The sequence below is a fragment of the Mustela erminea genome, chromosome 16 (assembly GCF_009829155.1).
Source record: "Mustela erminea isolate mMusErm1 chromosome 16, mMusErm1.Pri, whole genome shotgun sequence".
NCBI lineage: Eukaryota > Metazoa > Chordata > Mammalia > Carnivora > Mustelidae > Mustela > Mustela erminea.
In genome coordinates this window covers 41,302,298-41,321,145 of record NC_045629.1, presented here as the reverse complement: position 1 = coordinate 41,321,145, position 18,848 = coordinate 41,302,298, and the positions used below count along the sequence as shown (strand labels likewise).

Sequence of the window (18,848 nt, the reverse complement as noted above, 5' to 3'; positions counted from 1 at the left end):
AAAGTCAGGCAGCTCGTACACTGGTGCTTGGTACTTGTGGTTGAGGAGCAGGGTAGTCAGAGGCCTGAATCAAATTCTCAGGTATTCAAAGTCTCAACACTGATTATTTCAAATTCAGAGAGGGAGCCCAAGTAGTTAAGGAAAACTAATGCTACATCAACAAGACATGGCTAAACCTTAAATGCAAAGGAAGCCAGGCACTTCATGAGTAACTGTGCTATCTAGTGTGTACCTGGCTGAAGTTCACAGGTACAGGGGGATAGGTTGAGGGAAGGTATAGAATCTTTCAGCTACTTTTGCACAAGAGCTGGAAATAAGACTGGAGTAATTTGGTTCCCCTGAGAAATGTGAGATGCTGAAACTTGCTAGTAAGTGGCAAGCACCAGGCAAAATCAAGGACCAGAAGAAGGCTCTGAAGTTCAGTGTAAAAGTTATCCATGGTTATCCCTAAATGATCTCAATCATAGTGGATACCACTGATAGAATCCTATTCTAGAGGTTGTCAGAAGGACACTACTTTGCTCAAGAATACAGTATTGTCTTTTTTTTTTTAAGTGTGCAAGAGAAACAGCAGGAGCAAGGAGGCAGAAGAAGAGGGAAAAACTGAAGCAGATTCCCCATTGAGCACAGAGCCCGATGCTGGACTCGATCCCAAGACCCTGGGATCATGACATGAGCTGAAGGCAGATGCTTAACCAACTGAGCCATCTAGGAACACATACATACAGTCATGTTGTTCTTATAGGAGACCTGCATATGAGAAACTGCTGCACATTACGGACACTCTCTCCCATGTGCTACTCACTGGGGCTGGACCTACATGCATGACCCACTGGTGGCTTGGAGACCTTATGCAATGCTTTGGGGTTGTTTTGGTCATTGTTGTCTACTGTTTCCAAAAACTTAGAGAATTCATATAAAAAGCTTCTCAGCAAAAAAATCAATTGTTCCTCTTCACACCCTCTCCGTATCTTAGGATTAATGGATTCTTGGTGGAACTTGAGTTCCTGAAAGAATATTAAAAGGAATAGTTTCTATCTTATAGTTATTTCCTCATTTCTTAGAATTTATTTTTATTTAGATCTAGAGGTAGACAAGGTAGTGAAAATTGATTTAAAATGTAGAATTAAATTAATCTAATACAGTGGAAGATGAAATTTTTACTACTCGGTGATCCAAATAATCAACTTGATCCAAATAATCAAGTTGTTCATGGAGAAAAATTTTACTAACTCTTCATCAAGACCTTTAAAGATTGCCTATATTTATATTCCCCAGGACAATAGCTTATAATATTTATAGGGGCTCTTTCTCTACACTAAATGTATAGAAAGCTTTTAAGCATGACGCATTTATGTTTTCACTTAAGCATATTTATCATATATTTATGTTTTTTTTTAATTTCCCAAACATAGAAAGTGTCTAATGATAAAGATAGGAAATGTGCAAGTCTATTGAATCATTCTACCTACTATCTGCTTAAGTTTTAAAAATAACTCATGATTTTCACAACTTAGACAAGAAATTTCCAAGTGAAATTATGATTGTGATTATCCTTCTAAGGATATTTTTAAGACATGTGTTATTGAGGAATCAAGAGCATTGGGACCACATTAATATAGTGGAGATAAATTTCTAAAAACACAATTCCATCCTGGGCAGCAAAGCTGCTGTAGTCTGTTATAGCTGTCAGAGAGCTCTGTGATGTTTTTTGGCTTCCTGGTTTTAAAAATAGGAACTGAGGTTCAGAAAAGTGAAATATGTTACTCATAATCACAGAACTGGGTAATGATTCTGGCAAAAATTAATTCAAGATATGCCATGTTTCAGCCCACTATTTCCTCCATGATCAGGAACTAAGAAGTTCTAGAGCTTGAGTGCTGTTTAGTAGGGGGAAATACTTCATGGTTTTTGAAATCAGAATTACTGGATGAAAGTTTTCAGGATTTGGGAGCTTTGATTAAATTATTTGGTGACGATTGACCATAATGTCATTATTATAATTGAGGACTTCAGAGAAAGAAAGCAATTGGTTTATAAATAATTACTTTTTCTTGAGTGATGTGGTAGCTCTGTGGCTAGGCTGTAACTTCTTGAAAGAAATGAACTATTTTATACCACTTTGCATCTTTCTAAGCACTCAAAAGAGTTCTGTACACATTGTAGGGAGTCAACAAATATTTGATTGATGAGTCAGGAAGAACTGAAAAGTAAAGATCTAATGTCAGTGTGCTTTGCCCAGTAAACAATTCACAGCCTTCTAAAATCCCTTTGGGAAAGCCTTGTCTATCTGAAGCCAAATAGCATTACCATATTTCTCTCTCTCTCTCTGTGTGTGTGTGTGTTTGTGTGTGTGTATTAAACTAGCATTTATTGAGAGTTTGCATTCTGTCAGGAATTTTGCTAAGCATTAGATATGGATCATTTTACTTAATTTTTATTATGGTCCTTTGAAGTAAGTTCTAGAAACAAAAACACAAACACAGACTGTGTGTGGCTGATATCGTCTGCACTGGGGAAGACACAGATACCAACTGAGCCAACACAGAGTCTGGTAGTACTAGAAAATCCAAGAGAAATTCTCCACTAATAAGTTTGAAATGAATTGTCCAATTTACAATGATCTAAAATGTTATAAATGATCGGAATGCCTCTAAACTTTCCTTAAACATAAAGCCAAGGAAGCTGTACTTTTTAGTTAAGAAGTAACAAGCTTCAGAAATAAGTGAATATACTAGTTCATGCAAATTTGGAAGTGATGGTCGTCGAGAAGAAATAGAAAGCACGATTTCTTAAGATGCTGGCAAGAGTCAACATGAGAAGAAATTTGTGGCCCATAATTGGTGCCAGTAAAACTGTTACCCTATGCATTTCAGCAATTATAACAATAACGAAAGCCATGGGTAAATAAAAAGGTGAGCTAGTTGGTTTTTAAAAATATGAGCACCACAAATGAAAAATTCAATTACACTGAAAATATTTATGCTGAAACGCTTCCACAGAAAATGTTTATTTAGTAAATGTGCTTTTCCCTAAACGATCTCTCATATTGTACTGAGCAAAATACATGCAATTTTCCTTTAATGATATAAAAAATGGGATCTAACCATCTGTCTTATGGTATCTCCTATCACTCATTTTTGTAATGAAAGAAAAAATTTAAATGTCCTGTATGATACTATAGGATTTAAAATATGGCAAGTAGAACTTTATATACCACACATTTTTTATAGGATGGCTCCATGTCCATAATATCCACATTCACAAAGGTCTTTGGTCTAATGAGTGTGAGGGGCAGGGGGGAAATGCTGTTGGTGGTCTTTTCCTCTGCTGCGTCCATGTCCATGTCCTGTTTTGGTAAGCATGACCACAAAAGTTTTTACTGAGTACTGAGAGAACAGCTCTTTCTTTCACAAAAGAATCCCAGCACTCTTTCTATTTTGCCTGAAACTCATTCATTGCCGTATGGACTAGAGCCCTAGGGACTTAGCAGGCCTACTGTTAAACAGCCTTTATGCAGACAGTGTTACACAGCGAGCTGGCATCTGCTCTGGGAACACGTAAGAGGAGCCAGGAGTTGGAGGCAGATTGGCTTCTCAGTTACTTGAACAGTAGAACAAGTGCCTACAAGAAGAAATTATCTGCCTAGATACAGTGTCAAACAGCCAGCACCATACTGGCCATAGCACACAGTAGGTCCTCAGCAAATGCATGGAGCTTAAGTATTTGCTGCCTGAACTAAGAGAAGTGTTGGGAAATGCAAAGGCTAATTAAGCAAGCTCGCTTGTGAAACCTAACCTCTAATAATCTTTATACCATTTCATAATGCACTTAGCAGAAACCAAAATGACTATTTAAAAAAATAAAATTGTGTTCATTTCTTTATATAAATAGCTTTTCAAACATAGGCATGTGTCCATCAGCAGCAATATTAATGTGGATTTTTTAACTTAATGTCATGATTTCATTGTAACTCTAACTGCACAACCAGTAATTAAGTACTTGGTGCTTTTCTCTGTCTCTCTAGGCACTTGGATTTCCTTCAGTGCTGTAATGCCCCTGTGAACTCTATAATGACTCATCGCCAATAGGGTCCATACAGCGACTTCTTTAATTGCCTCCACATCTCCCTCTCTCTCCAAAAATGGAATTCATAAATGCAGGTGTGGGAACATAATTAAGGACATAATGTTTTCCATCTCTTCTTAACAACTGCTTTACTTCATTCACATTTCAGCTTGTAAAACCTTACTCTCAATGGAGTAACCCACAGGAGAACTTCACAGATGCTAAAAACACATACACACTATAAATTAATTGTTGCCAATTGAAGGTACTGGAGGGGAAAAAAAAGAACTTGCACAATGCAATGTAATGTGTTAGGTATCTAGTGACATAGCTGTACATTTAATTTCATCTTAATTTCAAACTTAGACACCAATTACCTGTGAACCCACAACTGGTCCTTTTTGACAAATAGAGTCAAGTGGTTAGTAGGCTACTGTGTTTTCTTGGAAAATGGCCACCGTGTGTTAAATAAATAGGATTGTCTAACCAGCCTATCTGAGAAAGGATACATTGTGAACTTCTATCTACTGTGATTGAAATATCATCCTCTAATTTGGGTATGAAAACAAACGTTCATACAAGATACCATATTTATATGGTTCAATCAATTGCACTACACTTGTCCCATTTGAGTGGGAAAACACAGCAATGAAAGAAAATGTGGTAGGAAAACCGTGAGGCAAATTTGATCAGTGCAGGTTTACTCACATTTTCATAAAGCAAAAGTTGTATTTTCACTAGGGCACCTCCTTTGTTCAACAGGTGGCACAAAACCCAACAGTAAAGGGCCACCATGAAAGCTATCTGCATGTATTTCATCTTATGGACACCAAGCCAAAAAGGCTAAAGGTGCCCCTAAGAGAAGTACACTATTTTTTTTTCCCTTCCAACAATGTAACCACCATTGTGCCACATGTGAGCAATCCCATGAGACGTCTGTGCATGCCTGAAATAACTCTTTTCAGTGCTGGTTCCTTTTTTTCCCCCCAGGAAATAGAGTTTCATTTATTATTTTTTCTATATAGATAAAACTACTTAGAATCTTGCAACTCTGTATTATTTTGTTTTATTTGTTTATTTTTGCATTCATTACATTGATTGCACTGTAATGGGATCCAGGGATTCTAATAATGAAAGCGAAATTTGGATGGGTGCATGTGAGAGAAAACTCATAGGCCATTTGTCCTGCGTTCTAAACTGTCATTGTGATTTTTTTGTGTGTGCTTTGTAACTCATTTAATTTAGGACCATGATAAGCAACATAGATCATGCTTTTCCAGATGTAATTTGGAAGAAAATTTTTTCTTTTGACACATTTTTGCTAATAAGATAAAATATGCTAAAAAATTCACTTACTTTCATACGGAAAACTTTAGTTCACTGATCAAGGAAACTGTTCATCATGAATCACACATAATTGAGTCATCCAATAGCCTAGGCACTCAAAAAACTGGTTCCCAGCTTCAACTTTTATATTTTCATAATGTGTCTGTGCCTTGATTTCTTCTTCTGAAAACAAATCCACATCTTGTTTATTTTATGGACAGATGGAAGCTTCGATGAGGTCGGATATAGAAGTCACTTTGTAGGTTGGGATTCCTGTGCCAGTGTAAAATCATAGTGTTTTTCTTACTTTTCTTATTGCTTAATGGGATTATTCAATGTTTTATCAGCTTTATACCTTCTCTGAATATTGATGGTTTTGGATAACATTCACCTTCTGTGGTTGTTTTTAGCTAATGCATTATTTCCTGGAGTACAAGGTGAGTCACTGCTGGGCTTGAACTGCAGCACTGACAACTGCTCCACATCCCAACATTTATTTCGATTATGTTTTCCTTTTTATCTTCATTTTTCTCTTGTTACTAAAATAATTAATGTTGCTATTTATATTTTTTCTATGTTTTGTGATGATAAACAAGGCAATAATACATATTTCACTGCACACGACTTTAAATATTTGTGTGATTTAATCCCATATCTTCTGGTTGAAATATGAAGTCTTTTGCCCACAAGTTGTCTGAGTTAAAATGGAAGACTGTTTCTTTGGCTTCTGCCAAATTCTTCCAAAATTGTAATAATTTCAAATCTATAAAACAATATCTGAACTTCACTTTCTACAATATGTGCAAATATACATGATTGATTTATATATCAAAAAAGGAAAAGAAGAAAAAAGGAAGAAGAAAAAATAGCTTTCTGTTATTGACTTATACATTAATTCTTTTTTTTTAAAGATTTTATTTATTTATTTGACAGACAGAGATCACAAGTAGGCAGAGAGGCAGGCAGAGAGAGAGGAGGAAGCAGGCTCCCTGCTGAGCAGAGAGCCCGATGCGGGGCCCGATCCCAGGACCCTGGGATCATGACCTGAGCTGAAGGCAGAGGCTTTAACCCACTGAGCCACCCAGGCGCCCCACTTCTACTTTAATTCTATAGTGGTCAAAGAACAGACTTTGTATGACTTGTGTCCTTGGTTTTGTGGCCCAGAATATGGTTTATCCTAGTCTTTTGATTGCAATAAAAAAGTATGTATTCTGTTATTTTTGGGTAAAATGTTCTATAAATGTCAATTAGATGAAGTTGGTTGATAGTGTTGTTTATGTTTATATATCTGCATTTGTTTGCTGGAGCTTCAGTAACACAGAACTATAAATGGCCTTTTTTTTTTTTTTAATAATGTGCTTTTTAAAAATTGTGTTAAGAACACTTAACCTGAGATTTACCCTCCTAATAAATTTTTAAGTGTACGACACCAACACCGTATTGTTGATTATAGGCACAATGTTGTACAGCAGATTTCTAGAATTACTCATCTTGCATAAATGAAACTTTATACCTGTTGAGTAGCAATTCTGTTCCCCCTCTCTCCAGCCCTTGGCAACCCCTATTCTACTTTATGTTTCTTGGAAATCAACTATATTATATACTTCATGTAAATAGAATCAGGCAGTATTTATCCTTCTGTGGTTGCATTATGTAACTCAATGTAACATAAAGTCCTTCAGGTTCATGTATATTGCAACACATGGCAGGATTTCCTTTTTTAAGACTGAATAATATTACACTGTATATATATATACCACATTTTTATCCATTCATCTGTCAATGAACAGTTAAGATGTATCCATATCTATCTCTTCAAAATCCCAATTTCCTTATTTTTCTATATACCCAGAAGTGGGATTGCTGAATCATAGGATAGTTCTATTTTTAATTTTTTGGAGAACTGCTGTACTGTTTTCCGTAGTAGCTATATCATTTTACATGCCCACCAACAATGGGCAATAGTTCAAATCTCTCCAATTTCTTGCCAACATTTGTTATCTTTTCTATTTTTAGTAATAGTAACCCTAACAGCTATCAGGTGATATCTCGATGTAATTCTGATTTACTTTTCCCTGATGGTTAGTAACATTGATATTTTTATATAATTTTTGGCCATTTATATGTCTTATTTGAAAAAATATATATTCAAGTCCTTTGCCCATTTTTAAAAAATTAGTTTTTTTTCTATTGAGTTGTATGTATTCTTTATCTATATTGGATATTAATCTCTTATTAGATATACAGGGTTTTTAAAAAATTTAATTTTATTTTATTTTTCTTTCAGTGTTCCAAAATTCATTGTTTATGCACAACACCCAGTGCTCCATGCAATACGTGTCCTCCATAATACCCACCACCAGGCTCACTACACCTCCCACACCCCCATCCAAAACCCTCAGTTTGTTTCTCAGAGTCCACAGTCTCTCAAGGTTGGTCTCCCCCTCTAATTTCCCCCAACTCACTTCTCTTCTCCATCTCCCAATGTCTTCCATGTTATTTCTTTTGCTCCACAAGTAAGTGAACCCATATGATAATTGGTTATCTTTGCTTGACTTATTTCACTCAGCACAATCTCTTCCAGTCCCTTCCATGTTGATACAAGAGTTGGGTATTCATCCTTTCTGATGGAGGCATAATATTACATTGTATATATGGACCATATCTTCTTTGTCCATTTGTCAGTTGAAGGGCATCTTGGTTCTTTCCACAGTTTGGCGACTGTGGCCATTGCTGCTATGAACGTTGGGGTAACAGGTGGCCCTTCTTTAATTACATCAGTATCTTTGGGGTAAACACCTAGTAATGCAATTGCAGGGTCATAGGGTAGCTCTATTTTTAATTTCTTAAGGAATCTCCACACTGTTTTCCAAAGTGGCTGCACGAAGTTGCATTCCCACCAACAGTGTAAGAGGGTTCTCCTTTCTCCACATCCTCTCCAACACTTGTTGTTTTTGCAAATAATTTCTTCCAGTCTGTAGGTTTCCTTTTCATTCTATTGTTTCTTTAGCTGTATAAAAGTGGATTTTTTTAGCTTGATATAGTCCTCTTTGTTGAGTTTTTTGTTGTTGTTGTTGTTGTTTTTTGTTTTTTTGTTTTTTGTTTTTGCTTTTGTTGCCTGTTTGAGTCTTTTTGGTGCTTTTATGAACGGGATTGTTTTCTTAATTTCCCTTTTGGTCAGTTCACTGTTAGTCTATAGATATGAGACAAATTTTTATATGATGATTTTGTATCCTGTAACTGTACTGACCCTATTAATTCTAACAATTTATGAAATCTTTAGGATTTCTACTGATAAGATTCTGTCATCTTGGGATAGTCAATTTCACATCTTCCTTTTCAATTTGTAGGCCTTTTATTTTCTTGCCTTGCTGTTTTATCTAGGACTTCCAGTTCTAAAGTAAGCATATATTTATAGTATATTTATGTATTAATATAAGTCCAGTACTATAGTTGAATAGAAGGGGTGAGGGTAAGAATCTGTACCTTATCATTGATTTTAGAGGAAATTTTTCAATTTTTCCACCATTAACTATAATGTTAGCTGTGATATTTTTCATATATAGATTTTATCCTGTTGAGGTAAATTTCTTCTATACCTAGATTTTCACAACTTTTATCATGAAAAGGTGTTGAATTTTTCAAATGCTTTTTCTGGAACTACTGAGATGATTATGTGATTTTATTCTTCCTTCTGTTGATCTGGTGAATCACATTCATTGATATTTATTTATTATTTATTTATAGATTTTATTTATTGATTAGACAGAGAGAGAAAGCACAAGCAGGGCAAGTGGCAGGGAGAGGGAGAAGCAGGATCCCTGCTCAGCAGGGAGTCCCACATGGAGCTCAATCCCAGGTTCCTGAGATAATGACCAAAACTGAAGATAGACATTTAACTGGCTGAGCCACCGAGGCACTCCCTAATTTTTATATGTTGGATCATTCTTGCATCTCAGGAATAAATCCCACTTGGTCATAGTATATAATCCTTTTAACATGTGGTTGAAATCAATTTGGTAATACTTTGTTGAGGACTTCTGTACATAGATTCATCAGGGATATTGGTCTGAAGTTTTCTTTTCTTGCAGTGTCTTTATCTGGGTTGATATTAGACTAATGCTGGTTCATAAAGTAAGTTTGACCTAATATACCAAAATACCATAGACTAGTGATTTATAAACAATAGAAATTTATTTCTCACAGTTCTAGAGACTGGGAATTGTAAGGTCAAAGTGTCTGCAGATTTGTTGTCTGGTGAGAACCCACTTCCTCATTCACAGATAGCCTTCTTGTCACTGTGTCCTCCCATGGTGGAAGGACTTAGGGAGCTCCCTGAAGTGTTTTTTACAAAGGTACGAATCCTATTGAGACAGATCTGTCCTCATTATCTAATCACTTCCCATAGGCCCCCAGTTCCTAATACCATCACATAGGGGATTAGGATCACAACATATGAATGAGGGGGTGCCAGATTCAAATGCTTAGTCTATAGTACCAACTCCTAGGAGAGGGTACTGACAGGCTGGGGACATTGAAACCATGCTCCACTTCTCCCATCATCCTGCAGGAGAGGCCTCAGTTCTGTACTTTCTGTAAGACTTGTAGAGCCTGGCTGGCTTCAGAAAGGTGCTCATTTCCCCAACTGTTGTCCTGGCCATGGCAGCTCTTTGCACTCTATGTGAGTTGAGATAGAAACCAGCTCCTCAGAGAGTACACTGAAAGGCCAGGAGCTGTCTGATCCCCACCCTTCCCCTCCCCTGAGAGAAGTAATAATTCCTCTTGGCACTGAACCATGTCAACTCAGGGGAGGGGCTGACATGGGTAAAGAGAAATTGTGCTTCTTACCATTTCAGTATGATCTCAGATCTGTGTCAACTGATGTATTGCAAATTCTTAAGTGGAATTTGGACTTCTCTAAAGATATTGTGCTACTTATATCGTTGTTAAATCTGTGTTTCTGTGGGGGAATGAGGGCTGGGACTTTTTATCCACCATCTTGCTGCCCTCATTCCTTCTTCACCCCCCTGACAATCTCAGTAATATTTCTAAGCTAAGGATAAATAAATAGATTCAATCGTTAGAACTGTCAATCCAGCATATACATGCTCCAATTAACCAGGCAACCAAGAAGATATTTAAAAATAGTCTTGAAGAGTTCAGTGTTTATTCTCTGAGCAGGTTTTTCAAATTAGAAATTAACATTTAAGAGAAAACAAACAGAGGGTTGTGGCAAACCAGGGCTAAAAAAACTCACATTAGCACATGGTCATGTGGGTTCTTTTTTCAGGAAAAACATTCCAGATTCCACAGATTGTCAGTGGAAAAACAAAAACAGAATTCCCATCCATTTTCAAGTATGGCAAAGTCTGCATAAAACTTGTGTGTTTCTGCCTTGTTCTCTCAGAAGCACAAGTTGTTACCCTAGTAAAGCACTCCTAGTGAGCAGGGGTTAAGGCTATGGTAACACGGGAAAGATATCGGACAAAGCCACAGAAACACTTGATCTTAGCCTCAACACTGCCATTACCAATATCCGGCACCTCAGGTTATCTATAAAATAAGTTAATAACTAATATCTTCTCCACTGCTTCCATAGGTTTTTTTGTAAAGATTAAATGATAATATTTGAGGACCTCTAAGATATAAAATATGTAAGGAACATTTATTATTCTTAATTTCATTGTTTTTGTTTAATCGCTCTTGCCACATCACTTATAAAAAATCATCTCTAGTAATAAATGTGGTTAACATCTACTGGTATGCTCGTAAACATGCTCTGAGATGAAAAAGTACTGGCTTGAGGTGTTTGCCTTTAGTTGTGGTGGAAATACCCTCATCATGGACCATTTTTAAGCTAGCAATTCACAAAAGTTGTGAATATTTAACAACTGGCTTTTGTGAGCTGGTGCTGACTGGCTCCAACAGAGCCCTGAAACATCAAAGAATATTTAACTAGAATAGAGGGAGTTCCCAGGAAGGAAAAACAAGTGTGTGTGTGTGTGTGTGTGTGTACCTTTGCTTACCGTTCTTTGCAGTTGTTCTAGATTCTTGCTCTCCTCTCTAAACTTCTTTATCTTCCTTATCTGCTAACTCAGCTATCACTGCCTCTGGCTGTTATGAAACTTGAAAACTGGCTGAGTATTTATTTGTTTTGTGACAAATACTCAAATACTATAATATGAATATCAAATACTGTGACAGTTACCCTAACAATATGAAAAATCTCATGTCATAAACTGCACTAGAGATTAAATAATAAAACAACTTTTAAAAATCTGCTGAAAATATGCACTGGAGAAGAAAGAAAAATTACACATAATGTTCTTTCTCCAATGGGTTGAAGGTAGTAGCGTGCAAAGATAATGGAATTTGTTCAGAAACTCCATGTCCAAGTCTTAGGCAGCCACTGCTCAACTTTTGGCCATAGGCAAGTCTCCTCCTCGGTTTGAAGCTCAGCTTTATCTTCTATTCAGTGGAAGGGATAGCATTCATTCATATATCACAAGGGTTGGTTTTGAGGTTCATATGAGATAAAAATATGTGATAATCCTTTGTAAACAGTAAAATACTAAATAAAAGTTAGTCACTACTATGAAGTAACTGCTACATATTACAAGGAGAAAAGGAAATTTGCAAAACTGTAATTAAGGGAGATCAAGAATATTGGTTGGTGGGAATCTGATCTAGCTTGGCGGTTATAGATAGCTTCTCTACTGTAGTGATAACTGAGATAAAATCTGCAGGAGAAATGTGAGTTGGCTGGGGAAAAACATGGGGGAGAACATCCAGGGTAGTAGGAGAGGTACGTACAAGGATACTGTAAAGAAAAGACACAGGGCGAGTATAAAGAACTGAAAAGTTTTGCATGAAGAAAACTGGCACCTGTCTTGCCACCATTTTCAGGAAGCATGTACATTTCCTACACAGAGGGGAAAACAAAAGCAACTTTGCATCCTGAGATAACCACAAAACCCAGAAACATCCTGTCTACTTCAAGTCCCCAAGACAAATAAAGCCTTGAATCCCTTCCAGAAATTTAATAACTTTATCCTTGACTTTGTATAACCTTGATATCTAAAGATACAGAATGATCCTTGAAGTTATGATAATCAAGTGGGGAACTTCTGTTTTTTAAGCAATGAAAATAATAAACAGATTATTAAAAAAAGAATAAGGGCTAGGACATGTAGAAGTTATAAATTAGTTCTTTAATAGGGCTCCTTCATTCTGGTTAAATAGCTCTTAATATATTTATGTGGTAAGTAAAAAAAAAATACTTCAAGAACTTTTGGAACTTGGTAAATTATATATAAACAATATATATTTGAAAAAGTTATATGGGGCCAATGAAGAATCACACTCCAAAATATCCGGAGGAGTTTTTGAGACTCCCAACAGGGATAGAGAATATCACGCCCAACACCTCTTTTGAAATAAAGGAAGATTTGGGATACTGGGAAGCAGATGGTTGTTCCCACTCATCTTTGAAACATTTGGGTATCCAGTGTTTAAGTATAACCGAGGTTCTGCAGATAGGCATGAAGGCAAAGAGCTCTATTCCCCGCATTTATACCCCACTTTGAAACATGGAAGATTTCATTTTGTCTTTTTCTCTTGAGGTATGGAGTCATGAGGATGGGGAAAAAATAGAGAAGAGGGGAGGAGTCTTGTATTTCTCCCAGAGTGGATGACCAGCAATCATGGCTCATTACCAGTTTATTTGACATAAAGATGAAAAGAAATACAAGTTGGCCATAATCCTCTTTTCCTGGACAGTGAACAATATAGAACGAATACGTGCAGTATTTTTATGTTAACAAAAGTCATGACATATATTTGAACTTGAATTTAATGCTAGAAGAAGTTTCCTGAGAAACTAAAACTTAAGACTTGGTTTTATGTCTTTTGAAAAATTATTGATTATTATATTGATTATATTGATTATAAATTATTCAAGAGGAGACCCATGAAATCAGCAGACACTTCGTCATTCAAGTAAAGATAGATAGGGGGCGCCTGCGTGGCTCAGTCAGTTAAGCATCGGCCTTTAGCTCAGGTCATGATCCTAGAATCCTGGAATAGAGCCCTTCATCTGATTCCCTACTCAGGAAGAGTCTGCTTCTTCCTCTCCCTCAGCCCCTCCCCCACTTGTGCTCTCTCTCACTGGCTTGCTCACTCTGTCTCAAATAAATAAATAAAATCTTAAAAAAATACGACAAAGATAGATATGTACCAGGGGATGAATATTCAGATGTTAATATTGCATGGTTTATAAGACTGTCGTGAGAAAGAACTAGTTAAGCAAAAAAGAAAAAAAGAGATCAAGCATTTGAATGAAAGACTTCTATATTTCTATATTATAGAAATATATGCCATAGACATGTACACAAAATAGAGATGATTTTTTCACTCCAATAAACATGTACATTCAGCAAAGAATTTAACAATACCTTATGAATTACAGAGATATTGAGATATAGAGATGATACGCTGTAGTAACTAGTGGAGTAACAGAAGAATCACGAAACTTCGACAATGCCCAGTTGTGCCCAAAGAGAAAGAAAATGCCTTGCTCTGGAAGCCCTATCCACCTTAGTAAGGCGATGGGAGAGAATATTAAACTTCATAAACTCAACAGTCTCTTCTTTCAGGTTAACTCACTTTCCTGGGTTAATATTCAACTAATTCAAACTTCAAGCTCAATATGAGAAGTTTTGTGGCTCTCTGTAAAGTTTTTCTGTTCTTCTCTTTCTTTTTTTTTAATTTTTTTTAAATTTTTTATTTTTTATAAACATATATTTTTATCCCCAGGGGTACAGGTCTGTGAATCGCCAGGTTTACACACTTCACAGCACTCATCATAGCACATACCCTCCCCAATGTCCATAACCCCACCCTCCTTCTCCCAATCCTCCTCCCCCCAGCAACCCTCAGTTTGTTTTGTGAGTCACTTATGGTTTGTCTCCCTCCCAATCCCATCTTGTTTCATTGATTCTTCTCCTATCCACCTAAGCCCCCATGTTGCATCACCACTTCCTCATATCAGGGAGATCATATGATAGTTGTCTTTCTCTGCTTGACTTATTTCGCTAAGCATGATACGCTCTAGTTCCATCCATGTTGTCGCAAATGGCAAGATTTCATTTCTTTTGATGGCTGCATAGTATTCCATTGTGTATATATACCACTTCTTCTTTATCCATTCATCTGTTGATGGACATCTAGGTTCTTTCCATAGTTTGGCTATTGTGGACATTGCTGCTATAAATATTCGGGTGCACGTGCCCCTTTGGATCACTACGTTTGTATCTTTAGGGTAAATAGCCAGTAGTGCAATTGCTGGGTCATAGGGCAGTTCTTTTTTCAACATTTTGAGGAACCTCCATGCTGTTTTCCAGAGTGGTTGCCCCAGCTTGCATTCCCACCAACAGTGTAGGAGGGTTCCCCTTTCTCCACATCCTCGCCAGCATCTGTCATTTCCCGACTTGTTCATTTTAGCCATTCTGACTGGTGTGAGGTGATATCTCATTGTGGTTTTTATTTGTATTTCCCTGATGCCGAGTGATATGGAGCACTTTTTCATGTGTCTGTTGGCCATCTGGATGTCTTCTTTGCAGAAATGTCTGTTCATGTCCTCTGCCCATTTCTTGAATGACTTTCATATGCGAATGACTGTAGGAGAGGTCCCTGGTGCAAGGGTTCTCCTTCGCGTCTGGACAGTTTCCCATGCGATGCGGTGTGCTTGCTTGGGTTTGGCCTCTGAGCGAGCCCGGTGCTCCTTAAGCAGAGCTGGTCCTTCCTATTCATGCCAAGGGCTGTGTGGGAGTGCCTGTGTCCCTGCCAATGCCTGATAGGCATTTTCTTGAAAGGCATTTGCTTCCCATGGCCATCATTTCCAATCCCAGGCCTCTTCTTGTCCACTCATGCTCTTAGCATCCACAGAGCATGGCCATTACAACTTATGCAAAGAATATTGTTAGCAGAATATTGTGGAGGCTAAACGGACGGCCTGTGGGTTCTTATGTGAATCTGGGTTCCGTCACTTGCCAGCTGCATGAACTTGAGCGTGTTACTTAAACTCCCCCAGTTCCACGGTCTTTTCTCTAAGAAGGGCTAATTGGTTTATTCAGCAAGTGCTCATATAGTCCTGCTACACGCCGGGTGCCTTGTCAAGGGTTGGGGATACTGAGGTGAACAAGAGACATACGTATCTGTCCTCACAGAGCTGACAGTGTGGTAAAGACAGCCAGTGTTATCTGTGCTGAGAAAACATAGAAACGTCAATGGTAAGAGAGCTGTTCGTGGGGTGAAGATTCTGCTACTTTGGGGCACCTGAGTGGCTCGGTGGGTTAAAGCCTCTGCCTTCAGCTCAGGTCATGATCCCAGGGTCCTGGGGTCGAGCCCCACGTAGGGCTCTCTGTTCGGCAGGGAGCCTGCTTCCTCCTCTCTCTCTCTGCCTGCCTCTCTGCCTACTTGTGATCTTTCTCTCTGTTGAATAAATAAATAAAATCTTTTAAAAAAAAAAAGATTCTGCTACTTTGTTACTCGAGAGGTGAGTAGTGACCAGTAAGTGGAATCACAATGAAGCTGTTTTGAGTTTAGTAAGAGGCAGCACTAAATATAAGTGATTTCTAATTACAGGGGGGGAACTTCTGAAATCATAAGGTCATCACTGGATGCAACAGGTTTAATGCCTGCACCGATGGGAAGATGGGCTAGGTGGCCTGTGGCGTCAAGCGTCCTCACCCTGTGACGGTTGGATGCCTCAGCAGGACTGCAGCATCATTAACAGCTGAGAACGGAAGGGTTAATGTCACAATTGACCCACTGGCTTGTCACGTCTGTCTTTGCCTCTACGTGGAGCCAGTTCTGGAAGATGTGTACATTTCTCCTCTTCTCTGTTGTCAAGCAAGAGTTAATGTGGATTTTCCCTACTGCCTTTGCCAATTTACTGTGCAGAGCCAAGGCTTGGGATGGAAGGGATGTTAGAAAAAGAAGAAGAAGGAAAAAAAAAAAAAAAAAGAGCAGCTGCCTTTGTGCTCCTAGGCACAGAGAAAAAGCAGGCCAGACCAGTCAAAGGCAGGGGAAGAGGTGAACCCGGGGACAAAGAACAGATGGAATGTGATGAGGGCACAGAGAAACAGATTTGTGAGAAATACAAACGGGTTGAAGGAAATGCGAAGTCATACGAGACTGGAAGGGAAGACAAGGGAAAAAACAATCGAACCCAAGGAAGCGAGATAAAATCAGAGGGAGAACATGGGAAACAAAAAACAAAAATATAAAGCAAGGAGGAACAAACAGAGCTTATGAGGTAACAGTTTGGTGTCCATTGAGGGTCTTCGTTCCGGAGTAGGGGACAGAGACTGGGGAGCATGTGTGTTGCTGCGGGGGCCTCCCCTCCAAAATGTCACAGCACAGGCTGTTCCAGGCAGGCTCGACCTCTGGCGGACCCACCAGTTCACCATGGGGCCTGTCTCCCTCTCAACGCTTCCTCAGCGAGAGGCTGAGGGAGAACGTCCTACAAGTCAGGCAAAAATCTTCTTCATAAAAGCATAACTCTTTATGAGTCACTATTTCTTAGCCTCTAGTCATCCTTCCAGCCCAAAGTACAGATTGTCTCCTCACGAATGGTCACCGGGTTGCACACACTTTCTGGTCAGTCAAAAGCAAAATTAGAGTATAGTACTGAGGGTTAGTAGTTCTACTTCGCGGGGATGAATTAATTGTAAAGAAGCCCATAACTGCGATGTCCTGTCCTGCATCCGTTCTCACTCACCCTTCTTCTGAGCACCGGGTCCCAGCGCAGGCCTCCTGCCTGGGTGTCGCTGGGCTCCAGACCCGGGAGGCCCTCGCTGAGAAAAATCAGAAAGAGCAGCTGTGGCCGTCAGCAGGAAGGGAAAAGCAAATCTGATGGGATATTACCCTACCCCGAGCGGTAACTTTTTTAAACACGCAGATTACCCTGTTGTCTTTCTTGTCTTCGAAACTCACTAATGCTGGGTCATAGGGCAGTTCTATTTTCAACATTTTGAGGAACCTCCATGCTGTTGGGGGGAGGGGGTTTGGGAGAAGGGGGTGGGATTATGGACATTGGGGAGGGTATGTGCTTTGGTGAGTGCTGTGAAGTGTGTAAACCTGGTGATTCACAGACCTGTACCCCTGGGGATAAAAATATTTGTTTATAAAAAATAAAAAATTAATTAAAAAAAAAAAAAAGAAACTCACTAATGGCAATTTGTTCAGCATCTTGTCTTGAGCCCTTTTGTTCTTCTCTAATCCTCATTTTTCATCTACGTCAGACTCTCTGACACACAGACCTGTGATAAAAACTCATCGAAGTCCTTGCTGCGCTGTGTCTGGATCACGGAGCTGTTGTCATCTGTTACTCTGTGAGCGATTTCTCTCCGTATCTCACTTCAACAGCCCCCTTCAATTATCATTTATTTCTGGCTCGGTATCTACTACTTTTTGTGTTTTTATTTTGAGGAAACGATCTTATCAGCTTATTAGCAAAATCCGTTAGCAGTTGTTTAGGAATTTTAGGATGCGTTTAGAATAGTTGTTTGAAAGTTATATTCGATCACAAATATCCCTGACAATTTTCATATGTTCAGATGAGATGGATAAAAGCATCTCTAGGTTTTCTGAGTCTGGGGCTTAAAAAAAAATCAAACAGCTTTATGCTAGGAGGCAAGAGAACTCATTTTTGCAAGGAACTCACAAAGCGTCCTGGCCGTCAGTTTTGGACCAAATGTGAACCTTTGGGGGTTGAAATTCATTTATTCCTGGCAAAATGTGACTTCCTGCTTCTAAGAATAAAGGCTTGAAAAGACTTATTAAAGGAAGGCTCCAGAAAGACTTCTTAAACTTCAAACAGGTCTTACAAAACAACATTCTGATGAGTTAAGTGCACATGAATTAGAAGCATATGTATTAAATTTCCCTTAAAATACACATGGGTTTAAAAATTAAGGGAGGGAAAGACTCTTGGCAAAAATCTATTTTAGGTTTGGCTAAATCCAAACCATTTGAAAGTAATTCTAAGGAATGGGACAAAAGGCAGATTAAAATTCTTAAACACATTTGGGTATTGAATATGTTTAATTTTTTAAAAAAATGATTTAAGCTTCCTTGAATAAGAAATGTTGTATTTGTTTAAATTTCTCCTAAAATGAAGGAAAACTGCCTGGGAGCAATATCTATCTTTTGGAAATGCCAAATGCCTGGGGAAGGGTTGGAAGATCTTGACGATCTTAAATCAAGGCCAGAATTGCTTGGAAGAAAAATAAAACTTTACTCAAGGGAGTTGTGACTTTTGTCCCGTTTTGCCACTCATGCCCTCCTTTCAGACCCTGTTCCTTCATCTCTCAGGTTAGTGATGTCATGGATTCTTTCTCTTCCAAATATACACACATACATACATACACAAAGGACACAGTGAAAATTAA

The 18,848-nt window shown here is 38.3% G+C and overlaps 1 long non-coding RNA gene across 1 annotated transcript; it reads right to left on the bottom strand.

The window, feature by feature from the left end:
- Positions 1-937: 937 nt before the first annotated feature.
- On the bottom strand, positions 938-18,368 carry LOC116574795. The gene is made up of 3 exons (XR_004279488.1): positions 18,285-18,368; positions 15,471-15,475; positions 938-950 (listed from the first exon to the last, which is right to left on the bottom strand). It is a non-coding gene; the product is annotated as an uncharacterized LOC116574795 (long non-coding RNA).
- Positions 18,369-18,848: the final 480 nt, after the last annotated feature.